The 20,591-nt window shown below is 37.6% G+C and overlaps 3 pseudogenes across 1 annotated transcript; all 3 read right to left on the bottom strand.

Moving 5' to 3' along the window:
- Window positions 1–4,426: 4,426 nt before the first annotated feature.
- On the bottom strand, window positions 4,427–6,048 carry LOC148737830 (uncharacterized; annotated as a pseudogene).
- On the bottom strand, window positions 4,692–7,502 carry LOC148737829 (uncharacterized; annotated as a pseudogene).
- Window positions 4,692–11,494, bottom strand: LOC148737828 (uncharacterized; annotated as a pseudogene). The gene is made up of 6 exons (XR_015996790.1): window positions 10,670–11,494; window positions 10,288–10,407; window positions 9,927–10,000; window positions 9,719–9,831; window positions 8,051–9,044; window positions 4,692–7,433 (listed from the first exon to the last, which is right to left on the bottom strand). The product of XR_015996790.1 is annotated as an uncharacterized LOC148737828 (transcript).
- Between the last annotated feature and the right edge of the window lie 9,097 nt (window positions 11,495–20,591).

Genomic DNA, 20,591 nt, shown 5'->3' with positions numbered 1-20,591 from the left:
CGAAATTTAGGAATTTTGTTGATCTGAAAGAAGTGCTGAAGATTTTGGAGGAGGTACAAATCCCGTGTACCAGTCCTTCCTAAATCCAGACCCCATATTCTAGTGTCTCTAAAGCACGTTTCTTTATCTCAATTAAGTAACAGAATACCATTGGTGAACACCTCAGCTCTTTTCTCTGCACATTATCACAAAATACAGGAAGGTGTTAGATAACTCACGAACACCCTATTCTCTAGGGCCTTTACAGAGGACATCCGGTTCCTTATAACCGTACTTGAATTTTATCATTTACTGTTGTTTATATTTCTGTTAAACTGGATTAAGGGATGCGCTAGAATTAGGGTGCAATAGGGGTCTGGTGTGTTGTTTCCATTTCGTCCTTTTTCCAAGTCTTTTCGTTGAAAATTGTTTTTAAAATCTAATAGAAATATTTTGTGGATGAGAAAAGTGTACAATATTGAACAGGAAGAAACTGCTTTTTTCAAAAAATTGAGGTGATAACTTCCGATATAAATACAAAGAAAGTAATAAAATAGCATCATTCTAAACAAACTTTTACATGATGAGCGACTTTGGCCAAATCTTTTCTTAGATCAAATGAAACTTAATTACTTAAGAGCGGCCCACCCGAAATAGCGCCTGGAGGTGTGCAATATGATAAAATTGATAATACCCTAGCTTTGGCAGAATATACGTCTGGATGAATTATATCTAGACAAAATACTTTAAGTTCCATTGCATTTTGATTTTACCCCAACGGCGGTAAAATCGATTTGGTGGCTCTCATGTCAGCTTGACTAGGTCTAGATAAACAATATTTGAACTTCGCTTGAGAATAAACCGAACCATAAATGTGACCAACGATTTTCTCAATGGAAAGAACGCGTATTTAGGAACAGTCTGAAGCGTTATTTGTCCAAATCCGTCGCGAACTAAGTTTTTGGGCAATTTTTGTTTTTTTTTTCATTATTCCACTCATTTAGGTGGACAAAGAAATGGCAAGACATCCTTTTGTTTGAAAAAAAAGCAGTCTCCTCTTCAAGAAAAGACAGAAGACATCGTTTAAGAAGAGAAGTCTGCATCCATTGCCAACAAACACGCCGATATTTTTTTCTTTTTAAGTTGAAGGATTGTGAGTACTTTTCAGCACCACTGCAAAGTGTTGCGGCGTATACAGTACGGCAAGTGCATATTTACAGAGGGAAGGCACACGCTTCTCGACAAGGCAAAGATGCCTTTGAAAAACATCAGGAAGGATCTAGTGCACAGAACTATATTACCAATTCTGAGATTGCAGAGTAAAGAATTCAGGAGTTACCGCAGAGCTGGGCATTGTGATCTTCGAGAAAGGCTTTCCATTTTAGTGCTAAGCAGAAGGCCTTCCTAGAAGACAAATTTAAAATAGGAGAACACACTGGAATCATAGCAGATCTCGCAGAGGTGGCTCAGTCATTGTAGATGAATTCCTAGCACCCAAGCAAATGATGGTCAGTTGCCTAGGGTTCTCCTCCCGCAACTCTGATGCGCGCTGGCGGAGAAATCGTCAGCGGCAGTTGGCACGAAAAGTAAATGCCTATTCAAAAGTGGCGGCAAATAATGACAGCGCGATCACATCAAACAAACTATGTTCAAGGCATTTAGGCATGGAGGATGAGACAGAGAGAGGAGACCGGTTTTGGAATACCATGATGAAGTTTTTATACGGAGAAACAATGCGTAAGGAGGGTTCGTTTGGCAGAAAATAAATGCAACTATGGGATGAGAGACCAAGAATGGTGAGAAAATCACGCTCAGTTTCCAAAGGCTCGACACAGCAGAGAAATTTGGTCTCCGGCGAGATTTAAGGGAGAGAAGTTTCTCAAGAAGCGGCACTTGGAGAAAATTCCTGAGGATGGTCGCGTGCTTCAAAGTTACAGCGGCGAGTCAAATATCGTTGTCACGCAAACTACGCAACTTCAAATTATTTATTCAGTAAAACATTAAAGGGTAACAACCTCATTTTACGTGCTGCGCTATGATCGAGAAGAATTTGGTAAAGACTCAAATTTACAAAAGCCATTGAATTTGAATACGATCTAGCTTAACAATTAATTAGGTAACAGCAACACTTGCCAATGTTTGGTAAGACCTTGTCACGAAACTTTCATATAGCAAAAGAATGACAAATCTGAATGTAATTTGAAACAAAGTTCTGAAGGAAATATGTTTATTAATACAAGCAAATATTTTAAAATTTAATCTTTGTATCTCGTAGAAAGAAATACACTGGAGTAAATAAATAGAAGTATGGTTTTACCTAAACCTACCAGCTAAAAGCTTGTTTATTATTTGACTAACAATGATGTCTGATTCGTCTATGCAATTATCCTATCAGTATAGAGAATTACTCCTTTTAAATACAAATATCATTTATCTGTGTAATGTCAAACCTTCTTTTAAAAAAAAAAATGGTAATAGGAGGAGGGTGAAAAAAACATTTGTAAAGAATCAAGTTGTTCTCAAAGCTAAAGAGATCGAATTTGTCTCAATTTATATATATTGACACAGATTATAGCTTGTTATCCTCTCTGGTGTCTTGAGATGTTAGACTAAAATGGAGATATCAGGTCAATGACAACATTGGTTTGATGAAGTGTATGTTTTAGGCCCTGGTATCATGCAGTACATGAGGAATAGATTCAAGCGCATTTTCTCTCTGAAATTTGTTGTCAAATACTATGTAATTGACACTACATTTACTAAATTTTGACGGGTCGGTGAGCAACAACCATTTGAAGAAATTACCATCAGGCATTTTCAGTCACAATACCCAGCTGAGTAGGCTGTAAGTTTGGAGTCTCTCTTAATATTGGTGTAAGAAGAACAATTCAAATCCCACCTTCAAAACAGACATTTGAATGCGTGTGTTATATTGCATATTTGATGTATATCAGTGGTCATGTCCCGAGTAAAGCCGTACTAAACATAGACTAAGAAATTTGTTTCTAAAACAGGCATTGTATTCGTTCGCAAAAATGGATTATCGAAGAAAAATTTGTAAGGGAGTTTGTTGAGGGATCATTCTAGGGTCAAGTTTACCGTTAGACCTTTTCCCTCTTCCTTAAGTAGTCTCGTTATCAAGTCAAGAATGTTCTATGTAGTTCAGTGTTCAAGGCTGTGTTTCAGTCTTCTTCTGTTTATCCATCTTTGCACGAACAAATGAAAAAGCACAAACAAACAAAAAACAAAACAAAAAAAACAAAACAAAAAAACAAAAACAAAAAAAAGAAAAAGCAGCTTATATAGTGACACCTATAGTGACAACCCAGCTTAAATGAGCCAGTCATTTCACTTACAGTGCAATAACTGTAAACGATGATGTCATTTCCCTTTATTTCTTTCCAAGCGTCTATGAAACATTATCATGGGATACGCGAAATTTACAAATTATTTGGATGTGAAAAAAATGTTCAAGACTTAGGAGCTACGGGTACGAATCCCGTGTACTAGTCCTTCCTAAATCCAGACCCCCCATTCCAGTGTCTCCGAACCATGTTTCTTTAGCTCAATGAAGTAACAAAATACCAGTGGTGAACGACTCAGCTCTCTTCTCTGCACATTATCACAAAATACAGGAAGGTGTTAGATAACTCACTACCCCCACCGATTCTTTAAGGCCTTTGCAGAGACTCCCGGTTCCTTATAACCGTACTTCAATTTGACTATTTACTGTTGTTTATATTTCTGTTAAACTGGATTGAGGGATGTGCTACAATTAGGGTGCAATGGGGGTCTGGTGTGTTGTTACTATTTAGTCCTTTTTTCAAGTCTTTTAGATGAAGATTGTTTTTAAAATCTGATAGAAATATTTTTTGGATGAGAAAAGTGTACAACATTGAACAGGAAGAGGCTCCTTTTTTCAGAAATTTGAAGTGATAACTTCGGATATAAATATAAAGAAAGTAATAAAATAACGTCATTCTAAACAAACTTTTACATGGTGAGCGACTTTGGCCGAATTTTTTCGTAGATCAAATTAAACTTAATTACTTAAGAGCGGCCCTCCCTAAATAGCGCCTGGAGGTGTGCAATATGAAAAAATTGAAAATCCTCTAGCCGTCTGGATAAATTATATTTAGACAAAATACTTTAAGTTCCATTGCATTTTGATTTTGCGCGAACGGCGGTAAAATCGATTTGATGGCTCTCATGTCAGCTTCAGTAGGTCTAGATAACCAATAATTTGAACCTCATTTTACGTGCTGCGCTATGATCGAGAAGGATTTGGAAAAGACTCATATTTACAAAAGCTATTGAATTTGAATACGATCTAGCCTCACAATTAATTAGGTAACAGCAAGACTTGCTAATGTTTAGTAAGACCTTAATGTCACGAAACTTTCATACAGCAAAAGAATGACAACCCTGAATGTAATAAGAAGCAAAGTTCTGAAGGAAATATGTTTATTAATACAAGCATGTATTTTAAAATTTAATCTTCATATCTTGTAGAAAGAAATACACTGAAGTAAATAAATAAAAGTATGGTTTTACCTTAACATAACAGCTAAAAGCTTCTTAATTATTTGACTAATAATGACGTCTGATTGATCTATGAAATTATCCTATCAGTATAGAGAATTACTCCTTTTAAATAAAATTTTATTATCTTTGTATACTTCATCCTGCTCTTAAAAACTATCAAGCTGCAACCGTTTGTACCTTTTATTTAAGACAAATCCATTACTAAAACAAATGCATTGTGTCAACATAACAAGCAAAATGCTGAGTCATTAGTTATTAACCCTTTGACCCCTAACAGTGACCAGCATCTAATTTCTTCTTACAATATTAACCCCAAATTAAACATAAAGTCACAAGAATGAAGCAAATAATTACTAACTAAAGGAGCTCTTGATTGTTAAACCAATTCTCCTTGTCAGCACCTTGGAAAATGTATTGAAAACAGTATGGAGAATATTCATACTGGAATTGTTAGCATGTAAAGGGTTTAGTGGTCAAACCTTTAAGTACAAAATTCCATAAATACATTAGACCAGAAACCCTGCCTCTAAAATGCAAGTCAGTTAAAAAAAATGGGTTTATAAAGTTTCCTTTGTAATAAATTATATCATTGCATACCAAGTGATATCAGTGACAACAGTACTTTTGCATTCCGACAGGTTTAACCTGTCCAGCAAACATAGCTAATTTAAACAATTTTGCATCAATTTGAAAATATTTTTCTTATTAAGTGGGCATATTACTCACATTACTGGTACACAGAATTTGTTGAGATCTTAGTTATCATTCTCATTGCAAGTATGCCTTATTGTGCACCAACTTGGCCAAGAAAAATACGCTTCATATCAAATATTTTGGGAGATTTAAACTGTTGATTAAAAAATAATTCAACTACTCTTCCCAAGCCAATGCACCTTCAAGGCGCTTAACTAGAATTTCCTTATTACCTACAGTGCTTAATCCTCTACTATGTAAAGCTTCCTTTAAACCAGGTACTGTCATCAAAGTTGCATTGATAGCTACACTTCTTAGCTCAGTGGCATTACAGAACTTTAAATGAGACCACAGTGATAAGTTATCAGCAAAGCGAGTATTGCACTGTTTGCAGACAATGGGTTTTAGTGCACACAACACTGATTCTGTCGCGCCTCTGCTGCTTGCACAAGTCACCAGGTCAATACTAGACAAACAAACTTCACAACTGAGCAAATCATTTTCTTTACTTCCACCACAATTGCAAACATTTGGTTGGTAACAGTGTGGCGGAGAACGTCATTGGTAGTGTGAGAGATAACAAGAGGGCATTGGTTGATGTTCTGGGAGGTGAAATGAGGGAACATAATTACTTCGCATTACTTGCCACCATTTACCAGTGGTGGTGCTTACATTTGACTGGTTAGTTAAGGTCAAATCTTCCCTCACTCCAGAATGTTTGGCCTCTTTAGCCTGCAAAGAGGCAATAATGCCATAACCCACCCTATACCTTGTAAACAACAAATTTCCATGATAGGGAATGGCATATCCAACTGTCCATGTGTTGTGACATCAACACAAACGTACCAAACTTGTGGGGTACACTAACTCACATACTCGAAAACTGTCCTTAATAAATCTTGTTTTATTCTCCTCTTTGTTTTCACAACGTCTCTCTTAATTTCTGCTCTCACACACAAAAACTGATTTTATCATCTCCCACGCATCTCCTGTTACAACCTCGTGATCTAGTCTACGCATGCTTATGCAACTTTCGCATTGTATCATCTCTAAAAACGTCTCCTGTGTGCTTACGCAACTTCTGTTAAACTGGATGAAAAAAGCAAATACATCAAGTTAAAATAGATACTACACATTTTTTTCAGTTCTGCAACCTGGGCAGAATTGGTCTCTATTCTTTTAAAGTCCCCCTGCATTCCTCAGACACTCACCTATCTTCCTAAGAGCCAATCGTTGGATTGTTTATGCCTCTGTTTCGTCTTCACTTTCTTAAGTGTCAAGTAAACAATGGTAATATGAAGCCAATGCAATGGCTTGATTGCCAATAAGCCTAACTGGTAACTTGTTATACCTGTTAGCTTCATCACTAAAATGTTCCTTTACTCTTGAAGCCAAGCATCCCAGTCCACATCCCCCCCCCTACCTGATGTATGCCTTACATGAGGAAAAATTCTCTTCTGCAGGTATTACTTTAGGTCCACCTTTGACTTCTGTAACATCTCCTGCTTCCTAGCATGCTCCCCAACACTGTCTGTACCAGAAACCCTCAAAAGAGTCTCTATTCCCTATAGGTGCTCCCAGAGCAGAAACAAAAGGATCAAACTTTCCTCTTTCCATGGCCTCTAAGTATAGGAGATCAATATAATGTTGCCAGGCATTGATCTTACAATGCATGGGTTCTGGCCTTAACTTGTCTGGAAAATGCCCAATCCTAGGAAGATCAAACTGTCAGATGCCATTTTCAGCCATGAACTGTAACTTTCTGGAATTTCAATTTTTTTCTGAAAGGTTTTGGGGAAGAGAGGCAAGAAAATCGTTGTTTACCTTTTCAGTATTAGAGGTTCTCATTTCCTTAGTGTAAAGTTTCCAGGTGTCATCTTTACCCATTCCAAAACTACCCCCCTTAGTGTTCATGTTTCCTTTATGAATATTTGCATTTGAGGAAGGATATGTAGCTACCTGGTTGAGTTCACTGGCTGCCCAGCTCTGCCAGGACATGCCTGCTCCTGGCTGAAATTCAACAATGCACCCTTTATCACAAACAGTGAAAACATTACCTTCAAACATTTTCATCTCTTCCGTGAGCTGCTTCCAGAGGTCATGCATTATTTGATCTTTCTCTTTTACACTTACATCTGATCACCAAAGTTCCAGCTCACCATACTTCCAATTGACATTGTCAGCTCATTTGTTTCAGGAGCTCCATCATCTGAGAACTGAAAAATTAAATGATTTTCATTTTCATTGAACCAGACATGCTTACAAGAGAGATGGGGAACTCTCATGTGCAAATCAATAATCAGAAACACCTGATGCCCCCTGGGATCTGTGTGACATGACCAATGTCTAAACTTTTAACAAACTTGTCAACATTATCATCTGACAAACTGAGCTTGGGTAACCTTTAGTCAACTCCAAGACATTTAATGTTACGTAGCAGCCAGACCTCTTTTTTAGTATTAAAAAAATTAACTTTGTGTTTTACAGACAAGATTTATATATTTAAGTGGCACGGACTGTTTCAGTACATCTTCTGAAAATTGATAATCATTAATGGCTTTCTCAGAAATACCCTGAAGAAATTGGCCCCTCATAGACCACTTTCATAAATGGCCACCAGATTAATATTCTTTTGTTGAAATTTAAATTAGCCTTTCTGGCCTCGTTCTCCAGTACAAAATTCAATAGAATACATTATCTCAAGTGAGGCCAGAAAGGCTAATTTGAATTCCAACAAAAGAATATTAATCCAGCAGCCATTTATGAAAGTGGTCAATGGTTTCGTAGCTTGCATTGGCAGCCAAAAAATCCCATGCCCCATCCAATAGTGTACCTATCGTAGATTAGTCATTTCGTGGAGCAGTCAGTCGAAAAGCCTGATTTTTCTTTCTTCTGCCATGGAAGTGAAAGGCCATAGCCACTCAATAATTATAAAAAAAATAAGGTTGGGAAGCTTTATCCAATGTGAAATAAAGGACTTAAAAAAGCTCTTTAGTATAGAGAAGCGCTCACAGAAAAGACCCTGTTTACCAGGCCAGAAAAGTGGAACTTAGGGACCAAGTTAATGCGGCGCGGGAAAAGATGCCCAATTGTGTTATTATAAAAGATGTGAGGTCAAGGTTTCCTAACCCTCCAGGCATTCCTTACATGGGGCATAAAAGGGAATAAGCAAATTCTCATACAAATGCCCATGTCAAGGAGAGCAATTATAAATATCAATTGAATAAGTTTATAAAACATATACAGTCATAACAAAATTAAGAGGTGGAAACATCAATAAAACTGCATGGAAAGTCCCTTAAATAATACCTACACTGTAATACTCATGAATGCTTCACTACTTAGTACCAGCAGTTGGTGTAATTATTCTTCCCTGGTTACCTCACATCTTTTACAAGACATTTGGGCTCCCATTTAAAGTTATCTCAAGAAGTCAGATTCACTGGTAAGCAGAATGGACATCCGTTGTTTAGATTAAAAAAATGTAGAGCAGATGGTTTCCCTGAATTTGAATGTTTTTGCAGTAAGCACCCTGATCTCTGCCGGATGATTTGGATTCCTGGCATGTTGGTACATCTGCAGAGAAAATATTTCTCTATTCACATTTTCGTTCTGCAAGAGAAAAAAGTCAATAAGAAAGAGTAAGCATAGCATTCACAAAGTGCCAAAGCAATTGTGCACAATTAACAACAGCATAAGTCTTTTAACCAATCAAGAATGGCTACTTCCATGTGTATGTTGAAGGTGCCATCCCCATAGTGGATCCGCTTAGCAGCATAAATTAGCATCACTGAATGGAGAGATTCAATCCAGTATCTTTCCCTACACTGCAGAAGTTAACAGATTTTGAGTGGCTTTTTCTGTAACTAGCTAGAACATGAATTTTTTGTAACTTTTTTAAGGCCTTTACTGCAAAATCCCTAATTTGGAAAAGGCAAACTTTTTCATACAAAGAAACAAAAACATACAGTAGCATGTGCCAATTAATTACCCACACGTAATCACAGGCATGTCTATATATTGAGGTTCCCATAATGGCTTTCCTATAGGGAGCAACAGCTTCAGGTTTAGTTAAACCTTTTGCTCATTAGGTAGCCATTGTGCTTGCACCATGACTCTGCATGGCAATTGACATGATTTCCCTGAGTCATAAATAAAGAAAATTATAGGAAAACAAATGAATAGATCAGTATTAATAATAGTAAGTATAATGCTTCTGGTTTTCCATTTTTACAGAAAATTGTGTAATCTTTGAGTTCATGAATTATGCTATGTCTTGTTAGAATTACATAACACAATGTGTTCATAATAACAAAAATTAAATTAGCATGAAATTCTTGCTCACTGAGTGGACTGTTCTTCATGCAGAAGTACTCATGAGAAATAAATAAACAACAAAAAAGAGAGAATTACTTTAGTCATACTATAAAAGATTTTTCTGTCCTCCATACTCATATCACATCAATGGTAGGATATTATTGAGGCTGCAAATGTATCATACCTTGGGTCTCAGTTAGAAAAGTCAGCAGCTCTTTTGTCATAGGGACTTCACGGCTCACTGCTGAAGTTTCACTAGCCCTACTCCAGTTTACAACTCCTAAAACTTTTTTGGTTCTAAACAGAATCAGTAAAAATAAGAATATTTTTAGGAAGAGCATTGAGTGTATTAAGGTTCAACATATCATACAAAGAGTCCAAAAGTATCTTACGAGAAAGAAAGGGCTGACACCGTCATGTGTACTGCTGATCTACTCGAATCATGCCTTGCATCTGTAATAACACACTACAGGAAGAAATGTTAGATATCAAAACATAACATTGAACACAATTCTGTACTCACAAATCTCTCAGGGTTTACAATTGGATATCAGATATTGTATGCTTAGATGTGCTAGTCAGCAGAACTTTGCAGAAGTCTATTAGATCCCATGCATCAAATTGACTGCTTGCAGAGATCCTGGCTTGCAAAAAGGAACAATTGCACAAAACTCAAGCATGCACCTCCCATACTCTAAGACTGGTGTATAAGTATGTGGCCAAGGACAAAGTAAAATTGAAATCAACCTGTACCTCTCCATTTACAACATAACCAGGGTGCTTTTCACTTCTTCCTGGGCAGCAGACATGGACTCATTGCGAACCCTATTCACAATGGTTGCATAACAATGCATTTTCAAGAATGTTGAAGTAATTTAAAAAAGGAGGTATTTTAGAATTCAGGTAAGAGAGAAACCAAATAAAAAACTGCTCAGTCCATTTGAAGTATTTTGGTGGAGAGATCATCATTTGGCTTGCTGTAAACTGTTGTTGACTGCCATTTGCTTGCAAGAAAAAATACAACATAGGAGCATTAGAGAAAGTGCATCGCCAATCTATGAAAAACAGAGGCAGATAAGTGACCAGAGAGAGCGAGTTTCAGAAAATTTCCAGCAGAAAACGAAAAGGTACTTACCTCAAATTTACATAGTACTTTGGAGGACATCCTGCCATGATAGAGGAGGAGAGCCACTTGAATGAATCTCCACATACACATGAAACTGTTACGGACACAACGTGACTTTGTCGATTGAAGATTAATAAATCGCAATCATTGAGTTTTCCATAGTAACAGCATGCTGTGGAGAGAGTGTTACAAAACAAAATACAGAGTTCGCAGAGCTCCCTCGCTGCAGAGATATATGGGGTCGTTCTCTGCTGAAGGCGTAGTGATCTGCATTCTTTGTGGTGTATGTTCTGCATGTGGAGGGGAAATTGGAGAAACAGCATCAGAGAAAGGTAAAGAAATACACGAAGATGGAGTGGAAGACGCTAAAGGAAAAGAAAACCGTGTGGTAGATGGTGTAGAAACAAGAGAGGGGTCCGGACTAGCTGTGCTTCCAGTTGATGATAAGCTCAGTTGGCTCGATGTCAGTCCTTTCTCTCCATTTTCTCCTCAAAAGGTAACAGAAGAGCCTCCATCAGATCCGCATTCTGTGTACTTGAGGTCGCTTTTGTTAGATTTAGCGCACCTTTTGCCATTTTGACGCGGTCTTTGATGCCAAGAACTCTGCTCTCTTGAGGAAGCTCTCTGTTGAAAGAGAACTGAAGACCTCGATCTGTTGGACGCTTTTTCTTGCACATAGATGGGTTATTTCCGTGAGCCATAACGCACAAAATTCAAAATAAATATCCTTCGAGCAGCGACAGCTAAGAATGTTGCCGAACAACCACTAGAGTTCTTAAATGCAGGCTGCTTATCGCACTTAGGAGAGGCATTGTCAGCGATAATACTGCGCATGCATTATTTATGACGCCGCTAGTTTCAATGGGAATAATCTGAAGGCTCTCTTAACCGATGTGTATAAGGGGCTTGGGGATGAAAGTCGAAATTACACGGCGCGAATTTTGAAAATACAACTGTACGACTGCATAGTCGACCGTAGCTCGCACTTTGAACGGCCGAACGATGTGTTGGTGCCAAATAAAATCCAAATAAGCTAAATTATGGGAATGAGAGTCAACAAGACTCAATATCTTCTAATTTTTTTTTCCAAAATAATACTTTTACTGCGTCTTCGATGCACACCGTTTCACGTACGGTCAGACCGTTGGTCGCAATATTGAATAATTCTTTCAATTGAGCTAATATCGAGGGGCGGAACCAATCTATTTATAGCGCACCCTCGTGTTTAAACCTACTCAAGCCGTGAACGAGTCGTCACGTGACCTCTAAGATAGTAACGGGAGGAATTTACACAGCAACCGGCCATCGTATTTATATAATTAATTAATTATAATTAGTTAATTAATTAACAATCTTTCCGGGTGCAGATTCTGAAAACTGTTCCAATCTTTTTATTTATTTATTTATTTTTTTTTACACCAATATCTTTTAAGCACAAAAGCTCACGAATAAAATAGATACCGGGATAGTACGAGAGTGCACGGTGCGGGAAATATGAAACATTTATGCATTTTTTTTTCAGAATTTATCATAATTGTACACCGTTCACCGTCCCTCATTCAATTCTTCATTTTAAAATCCCTGTGCTATTTGGTAAATAAACCTTTTCTGGCCGGCGGCTGGTATGTCGGCTGGTAATGTCCGCGGCTGCGAGATTGTCCGAAAATTGAATATTTAGCCGAGAAGCGAAGTTTCGAGGGCAAATATCAAATTTTGAGGATAATATCTTAGCCAAGGACATTATCATGACAAACCAGCAAGCCAGAACGGGGTTTATTTATTTTTCAACCCTCCCATTTATTTTCCATTAATTTTTGAGCAGGAGAGTGCAGGCGCGAGCCTGTGTTCACGAAGGGTAGTCCTCTGCAGCTTTTTAATCTCTTTCGTCACCTGATTCTGTGACTATGCTTTCGGGAATTAAGATATTGTTTGGATCTAACAATTGTCAAAGGAACTCGACTTAGGCCTCAATGCATTTCTCCAGAGAATTGCTTGATCTGAAGGTCACTGGAGAAATTATTTATGTTAAAAAACAGAAAGTTTTGATATCTTCCTACTAAAAGTCAACTGTTAAGGACCTAGAATTAAACAAACAACCATCAAAATCGAGAACGATTCATCGTAAATTGTCAAAGTTAATATCGTCTCCCCACCCCCCCCCCCCTCTTAAGTGGAACACTTTGATACAATTTGTCACCCAAAGAAAAACTCGGTAAGATATTTCCATTTGAACTACAAAGACGATAGGATTCCACAGAACTTGGTTGTCTATGAAGATGCAAAGTAATAAAGTTTACCTAAGTCAATTACGGGTCAAGCAATCATAAATCCTTAGGAAAAAATAAGGCGATGTCAACAGGTATCCAGAAAGGATACGATATCCTTATGCGGAGATCGGATACTTTGGAAATGAATACTGCCCTTAAAGGCTCCAAGTTGAGTATCAATATTGCTTTTTAACTTGTCAAAGATTCGATCTACAAGATCGGCGATAACTTCTGAACCGTAAGAGCTTCTCCGCGGGATTATTGGAATGTGCTCAACTCCAGATGTATCGCCAGCAGCTGGGTTCATATCACAAGGGTAGAAATTATCGTAACCGTTTGCGCTATCTTAAATCTGCAAACTTGGAGTGAACACTCTTGCACATGACCTCTTTATCTACTTGGTCAAATTACAAATAATTACTCATTATTAGAATGTGTAATAAATTCTCGTCAGGAAATATAAGAAAATACTCTTGCATAAATGTGCCCTCCGACCAAAGGAAAATCTATATTCTAGATACATGTAGGCCTGAAATAAAATTCACTGTAGTTTCAGTACTTTCCGGACTGATATATCAAGGAGATATCATACAAAAGTTAACAGAAAAATCATTCTTGCTGCAAATGTTTCTTTTTTAGGCTAGAATTGAATCTCGATTCCTGGCTTGATACACGCATATGCGATAGACCGTCAAACAAAGAATCTTTCTCTCTTTCTTTTTTATCCTATTCTTTGGAGCGTTCTTATATCAAAGCGGAGAACTGGAATCTATACTTGAAGAAATTACCAAAGTATTGTGCGAATAAAGTGTAGTACACTGCGGTTAAATTGAAAAGCGTTTACTCGCGTCCGTTACACACGTACTCTTAACCAAAAAACGAACTGCATATCCTAGAATAGATTAAATACATGCGATATATATGCATGCAAATCCGTAGGTCCTGAGTGTATTACAAGTTGTTGCTTACTGTTGCTCGCGGATCGTGATTACTTTATCGAGAATTACGATCTAGACTTGTCTTTTATTCCAAAAAGGATCATGATTACACGGTGTCTTATCCTGGACTAAAACTCTAACAATAATTTTCTATCTAAAAAGCACTAACTAAACACAGAGACGTCAATCTAACCAAACTATCAAGAGACCAAACAGCGATAAGTAAAGTAACCAGATCATTCGGCTTAAATGAAAACCCCGAAAACTTCTAAAAGTTCTAAATTAAGGGATAACAAATTGGCGTAAACGAAATGTCAAAACAAAAATATATTATCAACACACCGACACTGTGATGTATTCACAGGTTCTACCTGATCTAGCTTCAGTCATCGTTACCACGCGCTGGTCTTTGGCTGGCCCATAATGACATTTGTAAATTAATTGACAAAATTGCAAAAATTGCGAAAAAATGATCTCTCCTTACATTTCATAATGGCAAAGAAAAAGCTTCCTTTCCACAAGGTTAGGCTTTTAATTTTGCATTACTGCGCAGCACCTTATTACGAAAAATTGATACACTGTTTCAAATGCTCCTTGACAAAACGACTGTGTTCTCAGTTCATTTCTTAATGGTAAAGGAAATGCCACCAAAGAAAGCACGAACGCCCTGTGGATTCTCAGAAATATGATTGGCCAATGGCTAATACATGTTGCATGGATGGATGTCTCATATATCGGCTCCGCGCGATCAACGAAATGTAATAATGCAGTGGACACGTTTGGCTCAAAATATGAATCTCTTGCAGTATCAGTAGCTTTGCTTCTTACCCAAAACATTTCTCACCACTTGAAGGTATTGATGATAACGATAATGCATTTATATCAGCAATGCAGCTGAACGCTCGTTACACAAACTAACTGCCATTATTTGTTGACAGGTACTTGCACAACAACCAGTTGGGGGACTTACCAAAAGAGATATTCATGAACAATACCGACCTAAGATATCTGTAAGTCAAAAGTAAAGACTATTCCTCCTAATTTTAATCCTACAGGCAATGTAAAAGGACAATGCACAGGGAAAACGAAAGTGTTGAAGAGATCGTTGTAACAGTTACTACACTGAAATGATCAGACATATTCACCAAAGTTAAAAAAAAAATTACTATTGTTTAAAATAGAATATTAATAGATAAGGCCACACTTTGCAGTGTTCAATCAGACAATCGTTATGATACATGTATATCAACCCAGTCCACAGGGTCTTAGCCTAGTTACCCTTCGAGTTTTAGGGTGAGAGGAAGGAGGCGGGATATGGAAAGTTGCGTAGCCACTGGAGGCTTATCTCTTCCATCCTATGGGGGAGGAAACTCGTCCACTTCCGCGTGATTCTGCCGGCGTAAACTCCCTAGCATCCTTTTCGCGGTAAAAAGCTTTACGGGTTACCAGGCCAAGAAATAAAATGAATGATAATCTTCTTTCTGCTGTGGATTCAAGGTATTTTTTAGGGAGCATGAGCGGAAGGTTGAAAGGAAAAGAGGCTGTAGACCAATATCCCTACCAATAAAAAATAAATTACGCTAACGAATAACGCTTCAGATATATTGTGACGAAATATATACGTAAGAACTATTTGAGTCTTTAAATTCTACAAGAACTAAGGCGACTATGGTAAAAAGAGAATCAATTTAAATCAAATAAACCTGAGACTCGCATGAGAAGAATATAATTAGTAACATAAGAGATATTGTTTAAAAACATTTTCATTTCTCAACTTAAAGTCAGCCTAAGTACATATAATCAGGAACAATGACACCTACTGTGTATATATCTAGTAGAATATCATCAAATGTTACAACTTTCATATTATATTAGAGCCGTGATACTGTGTGGAATATTTTGTTTTGGTTACAATGCGAACAATTTTTAGAATAATATTTCCTTACTTGCGAAAAAAAATATTTACAGTGATGACCGAAAAAAATACAGCGTGAGAAGATTAGTTGTTTTTGGTATCGGAGTTTTCAGAGGACACGGAAAAAAAAGATCACCAATCATTTGGCTCGAGAAACTCGTATGGGGTGGAGGAGGGGAGTTTTGCGGTTGGCAGAGCAGAAAAAGGTGACTTGTTTTCCAAAAAAGAATGCAACATAGTGGCCCCGATAATGCTTGGGCAAAAGAAACGATAGTAGGCAATAGGAAAGCTTCTTGATTACACTTTTTTCAGACTCTTAACTTACAGTGTAAGAAGAACTTGGTTACCTTGTTTCCTTTTATTATAAGTTATTTTGTTGTTTTCCAAGCCTTTTTCTTTTAAGTTTTAATTTTGCGCGGGGCGATAGAAACATTCAACCTATTAAAAAGGTGTTCAATATTGAACCAGAAATATTTTGTTTACATTCAGGCGTAAATTGAAAGAAAATTGTTCAAAACCAATAGCGGAAAAAAAACCCAGGATAGAAGAAAATATGATAGCAGCCATATTTGAAACTTTGAAACTTTCTGCTTGTTCTGATTTAAACAAATCCGTGTTCGAATAATCTTCTTATCCACCCTTAGGAGCGGACATCACTAATCATATAATATGCAGAGTTTGTCTAATACAGCTTGAATGCAAGACTACTATGTCAAGTTTCTTTTGATTTTAAAAGCTTCGGCTAATTCCTTAGCAGAGATAAAAATTTTATTCCCTCCCTCTGTCTTGCGAAATAAGCCTGATCGTATCATATGAATCTGTGCATGTGCATGCACAATAAAACAGGTTTCATTTAATCTTCAACAAACTATTTTCATGTGAAGGTGTAGTCTGATCGTCCGGGTGAGTGTAGTCCTGAGAAGGATTGTTGTCGGTGGTAGTGACTGACGTTTCGACAACCTGTGCGGAAGTCATCATCAGAATCAAGTGAATGATTGTTGTGTCAGTAGAATGTTCTTATTCCAGTTCGTGTAAAATGATCGGTTGGTTTTGCCGTGATGTTGTTGGCTGTAAGACTCAATTGATGTAAGTCGGTCGTGATTGGTCAGTTTCGATCTGTCGGTTAAGTTAGGTCGTTATTTTTCGGTCGTTTGTGATGTTTATGTCGTGAATGAGTCGTTTGTATGGAGCGTGTAGTTGTTGACATCTGTTTAGGGGAGTCTGTTCTTAGTTAGTAAACCAGCTTTCCAGAGTCAGTCGTTGAAAATAGTCAGTGCTGTAGGTTAGGCATTGCGCAGAGTCCCAGTCAATGTTGTGGTTGGTAAGTCGATGGTGTTCAGCAATGTGATTGCTGATATCACCTTCCTCGTCGCCCGTCCGTGTTCAGTCAGTCTTGTTGTGAGGTTTCTGCCACTCTCACCGATGTAGGAGGCTTGGCAGTCGGAACAATTGATCTTATAAATCGTTCCATGTCTGTTCCTCGGTTCGTCTTTGTCTTTAACGTTGGTTAGTAACTGACGTAGTGTGGTGATAAGTTTGTGGGCGACGCGGATATTGAAGGGTAGTAAGATGCGCGAGATGTTTTCAGACATGCCTTTTATGTACGGTATGGTCGCTGTAGTCGTTGGGGTTGCGGTGTCGTTTGTTTCGGTAGCGGTAGTGGGGCGTGAGTGTTTCGTCGGCTGAAGTCGTTGTTGTAGTTGTTCCTCGAAAAAACACGGTGAAGGTATTTGTTCTCGTCGGATAAGCTGTCTGTCGAGTCGTATACTAGTTGTGCGCGTTGTGTTAGAGTTCTGATAGTTGTGGCTTTGTGTGATGAGGGTTGTAGGATGACTCGTCTAGTAATCTGTCGGTGCGTGTCGGTTTCCTGTAAACTGTCGTCCGTAATGAGTTGTCGTTGTGGCTCACCAGGCAGTCAACAGAGATACAGATTTTATTCCGGCCTCCCTGTCTTGCGAAATAAGCCTGATCGTATCATATGAATCTGTGCGTGCACAATAAAACAGGTTTTATGTAATCTTGAACAAACTATTTTCAATATACGTTTTATATGAACAATCCAATATTTCCTGCTCCAAACCCGATTGCTGTTAATTTACTCACCCCTTATCCCCTACTCAGTGTCGCTTGCATTATTACGAGGACTAACATACATGACAGTGTGTAATGTCAAGCCTTGTGTATTACAACAATAGGTAATAGGAAGAGGGTGAAAAATCATTTGTAAGAATCAAGTTGTTTTCAGAGCTAAAAAAATCCAATTTATCTCGATTCATAGTCACAGGTTAGAGCTTGTTATCCTCTCTGGTGCCTTGAGATGTTAGACTAAAATGGAGATATCAAATCAGTGACAACATTGGTTTGATGAAGTGTATATTTTAGGCCCTCGTATATGTACATGAGGAATAGATTCAAGCATATTTATTCTCCGACCTTTGTTGTCAAATACTATGTAATTTATACTAAATATATTAAACTTTGGCAGGTGGCTGCAGAACAACCAGTTGAAGAAATTACCATCAGGCATTTTCAGTAGCAATACCTGGCTGTCTTCGCTGTAAGTCTGAAGTCTTTCTTAATATTGGTGTAAGAGGAACAACTCAAATCCCACCTTCAAAACAGACATTTGAATGCTTGGGTTATATTGCATATTTCGTGTATATCATTGCTTATGTCCCAATAAAGCCGCACTAAAATATAGACTAAGAAACCTCCTCTAAAACATGCATTGTATTCGTTCGCAAAAATGGATTATCAAAGAAAAATTTGTAAGGGAATTTGTTAGACCCTTCCCCTCTTCTTTAAGTAGTCTCTTTATCAAGTCAAGAATGTTCTATGTAGTTCAGTGTTCAAGGCTGTGTTTCAGACTTCTTCTGTTTATTCTTCTTTGCACGAAGGAACGAATGAAAAAAACAAACAAACAAGCAAACAAACAAAAAAAAAACACAAAAAGCAAAAAAACAAAAAACAACCTGGTGACACCTATAGTGACAATTCATTTTAAATGAGCCAGTCGATTAAACTTACAGTGCAATCACGGTAAACACTGTCACGGTCTACGCGAAATTTAGAAATTTTGTTGATCTGAAAAAAATGTTCAAGACTTTGGAGGTACGAATCCAGTGCACTAGTCCTTCCTAAATCCAGACCCCATATGCTAGTGTCTCTGAACCAGGTTTCTTTATCTCAATTAAGTAACAAAATACCAGTGGTGAACACCTCAGCTCTTTTCTCTGCACATTATCACAAAATACAGGACGGTGTTAGATAACTCACGACCCCCCACGGATTCTCTAAGACCTTTATAGAGGACATCCGGTTCCTTATAACCGTACTTGAATTTTATCATTTACTGTTGTTTATATTTCTGTTAAAGTGGATCAAGGGATGCGCTAGAATTAAAGTGCAATAGGGTCTGGTGTGTTATTTCCATTTTGTCCTTTTTCGAAGTCTTTTAGTTGAAAATTGTTTTTAAAATCTAATAGAAATATTTTGTGGATGAGAAAAGTGTACAACATTGAACAGGGAGAAGCTCCTTTTTTTTTAAGAAATTTGAGATGATAACTTCGGATATAAATACAAAGAAAGTAACAAAAATTTAATAGCATCATTCTAGAAAAACTTTTACTTGGTGAGCACCGGACTTTGGCCGAATTTGTTCGTAGATCAAATTAAACTTAGTTACTTAAGAGCGGCGCTCCGTAAATAGCGCCTGGAGGTGTGCAATATGAAAAAATTAAAAATCCCCTAGCTTTGGCAGAATATACGTCTGGATGAATTCTTTTTAGACAACAAACTTTAAGTTCCATTGCATTTTGATTTTACGCGAACGGCGGTAAAATCGATTTGGTGGCTCTCGTGTCAGCTTCACTAGGTCTAGTTAACCAACAACTTGAACGTCGCTGGAAAATAAACCAAACGATAAATGTGACCAACGATTTTCTCAATGGAAAGAACACGTATTTACAAACGTCCGTCGCGAACTAAGTTTTTGGGCAATTTTTGTTTTTTTTCATTATTCCACTCATTTAGGCGGACAAAGAAATGGAAAAATTGAGAGGGTCAAATCGCACCTTGGTACATGGCATGGGGTTATACCAAGTTAATCCAGCGAAGAACAAGGCTTCTTATTCACAAAAATCCAATACAGTTTTTGGGTTACTCAAGACTACAAAATTTTAGGACCCCAAATAAAACTGACACAGAGGTCAAAATACGCTATTCCTTGTCACGCAATTGGAAGTGAAAAATCAACAATGCGCACGTTGAAAAGACACCACGCCGTTTTGGGGCGAAAAATCGTTTCTACACTGGATAGAAAGCTAACTTAGTTCAACTTTCGTCGTTTCTGTTGCTCAGGTTACCTGATATTCAAAATGTTAGCGGTTATTTTACAAACAAAACAAGCCAAAATGCAAAAGCGTTCTGTACGATACGGATACAATTTGAAACTGGTAACAAACCATAAATCAATATGTTTTCCACATTTACACTTTAATATGAGTATTGTTAATGAATTTGTACATACCATGCATTAGCGCCAAACATAGATTGCGCATTCGCCTCACGAAATGCTGTCGTGAACTGCCTTCTGCTTCTCTCGGATTACACGACATGCGGACCCCCATGTCCTGGGCCACAATTGCAAAGCACACTTCAGTTACCCCAAACACTTGCATTCTTTCCTTATAATTCTTGCTCACTTTTACCGAATGTTAATTTCTCATGCGCGTTATTTATAGTCATTTTTTATGGCCATCTTTTTATCCTCTCTTTATTTTTGTTCAAACTGATGGGTTCAGAGAGGGATT

Source organism: Stylophora pistillata, chromosome 2 (genome assembly GCF_964205215.1).
Source record: "Stylophora pistillata chromosome 2, jaStyPist1.2, whole genome shotgun sequence".
In the NCBI taxonomy this organism is placed as follows: Eukaryota; Metazoa; Cnidaria; class Anthozoa; order Scleractinia; family Pocilloporidae; genus Stylophora; species Stylophora pistillata.
The sequence above is the reverse complement of the archived record's forward strand: the minus strand, read 5'-3'. Positions and strand labels throughout refer to the sequence as shown.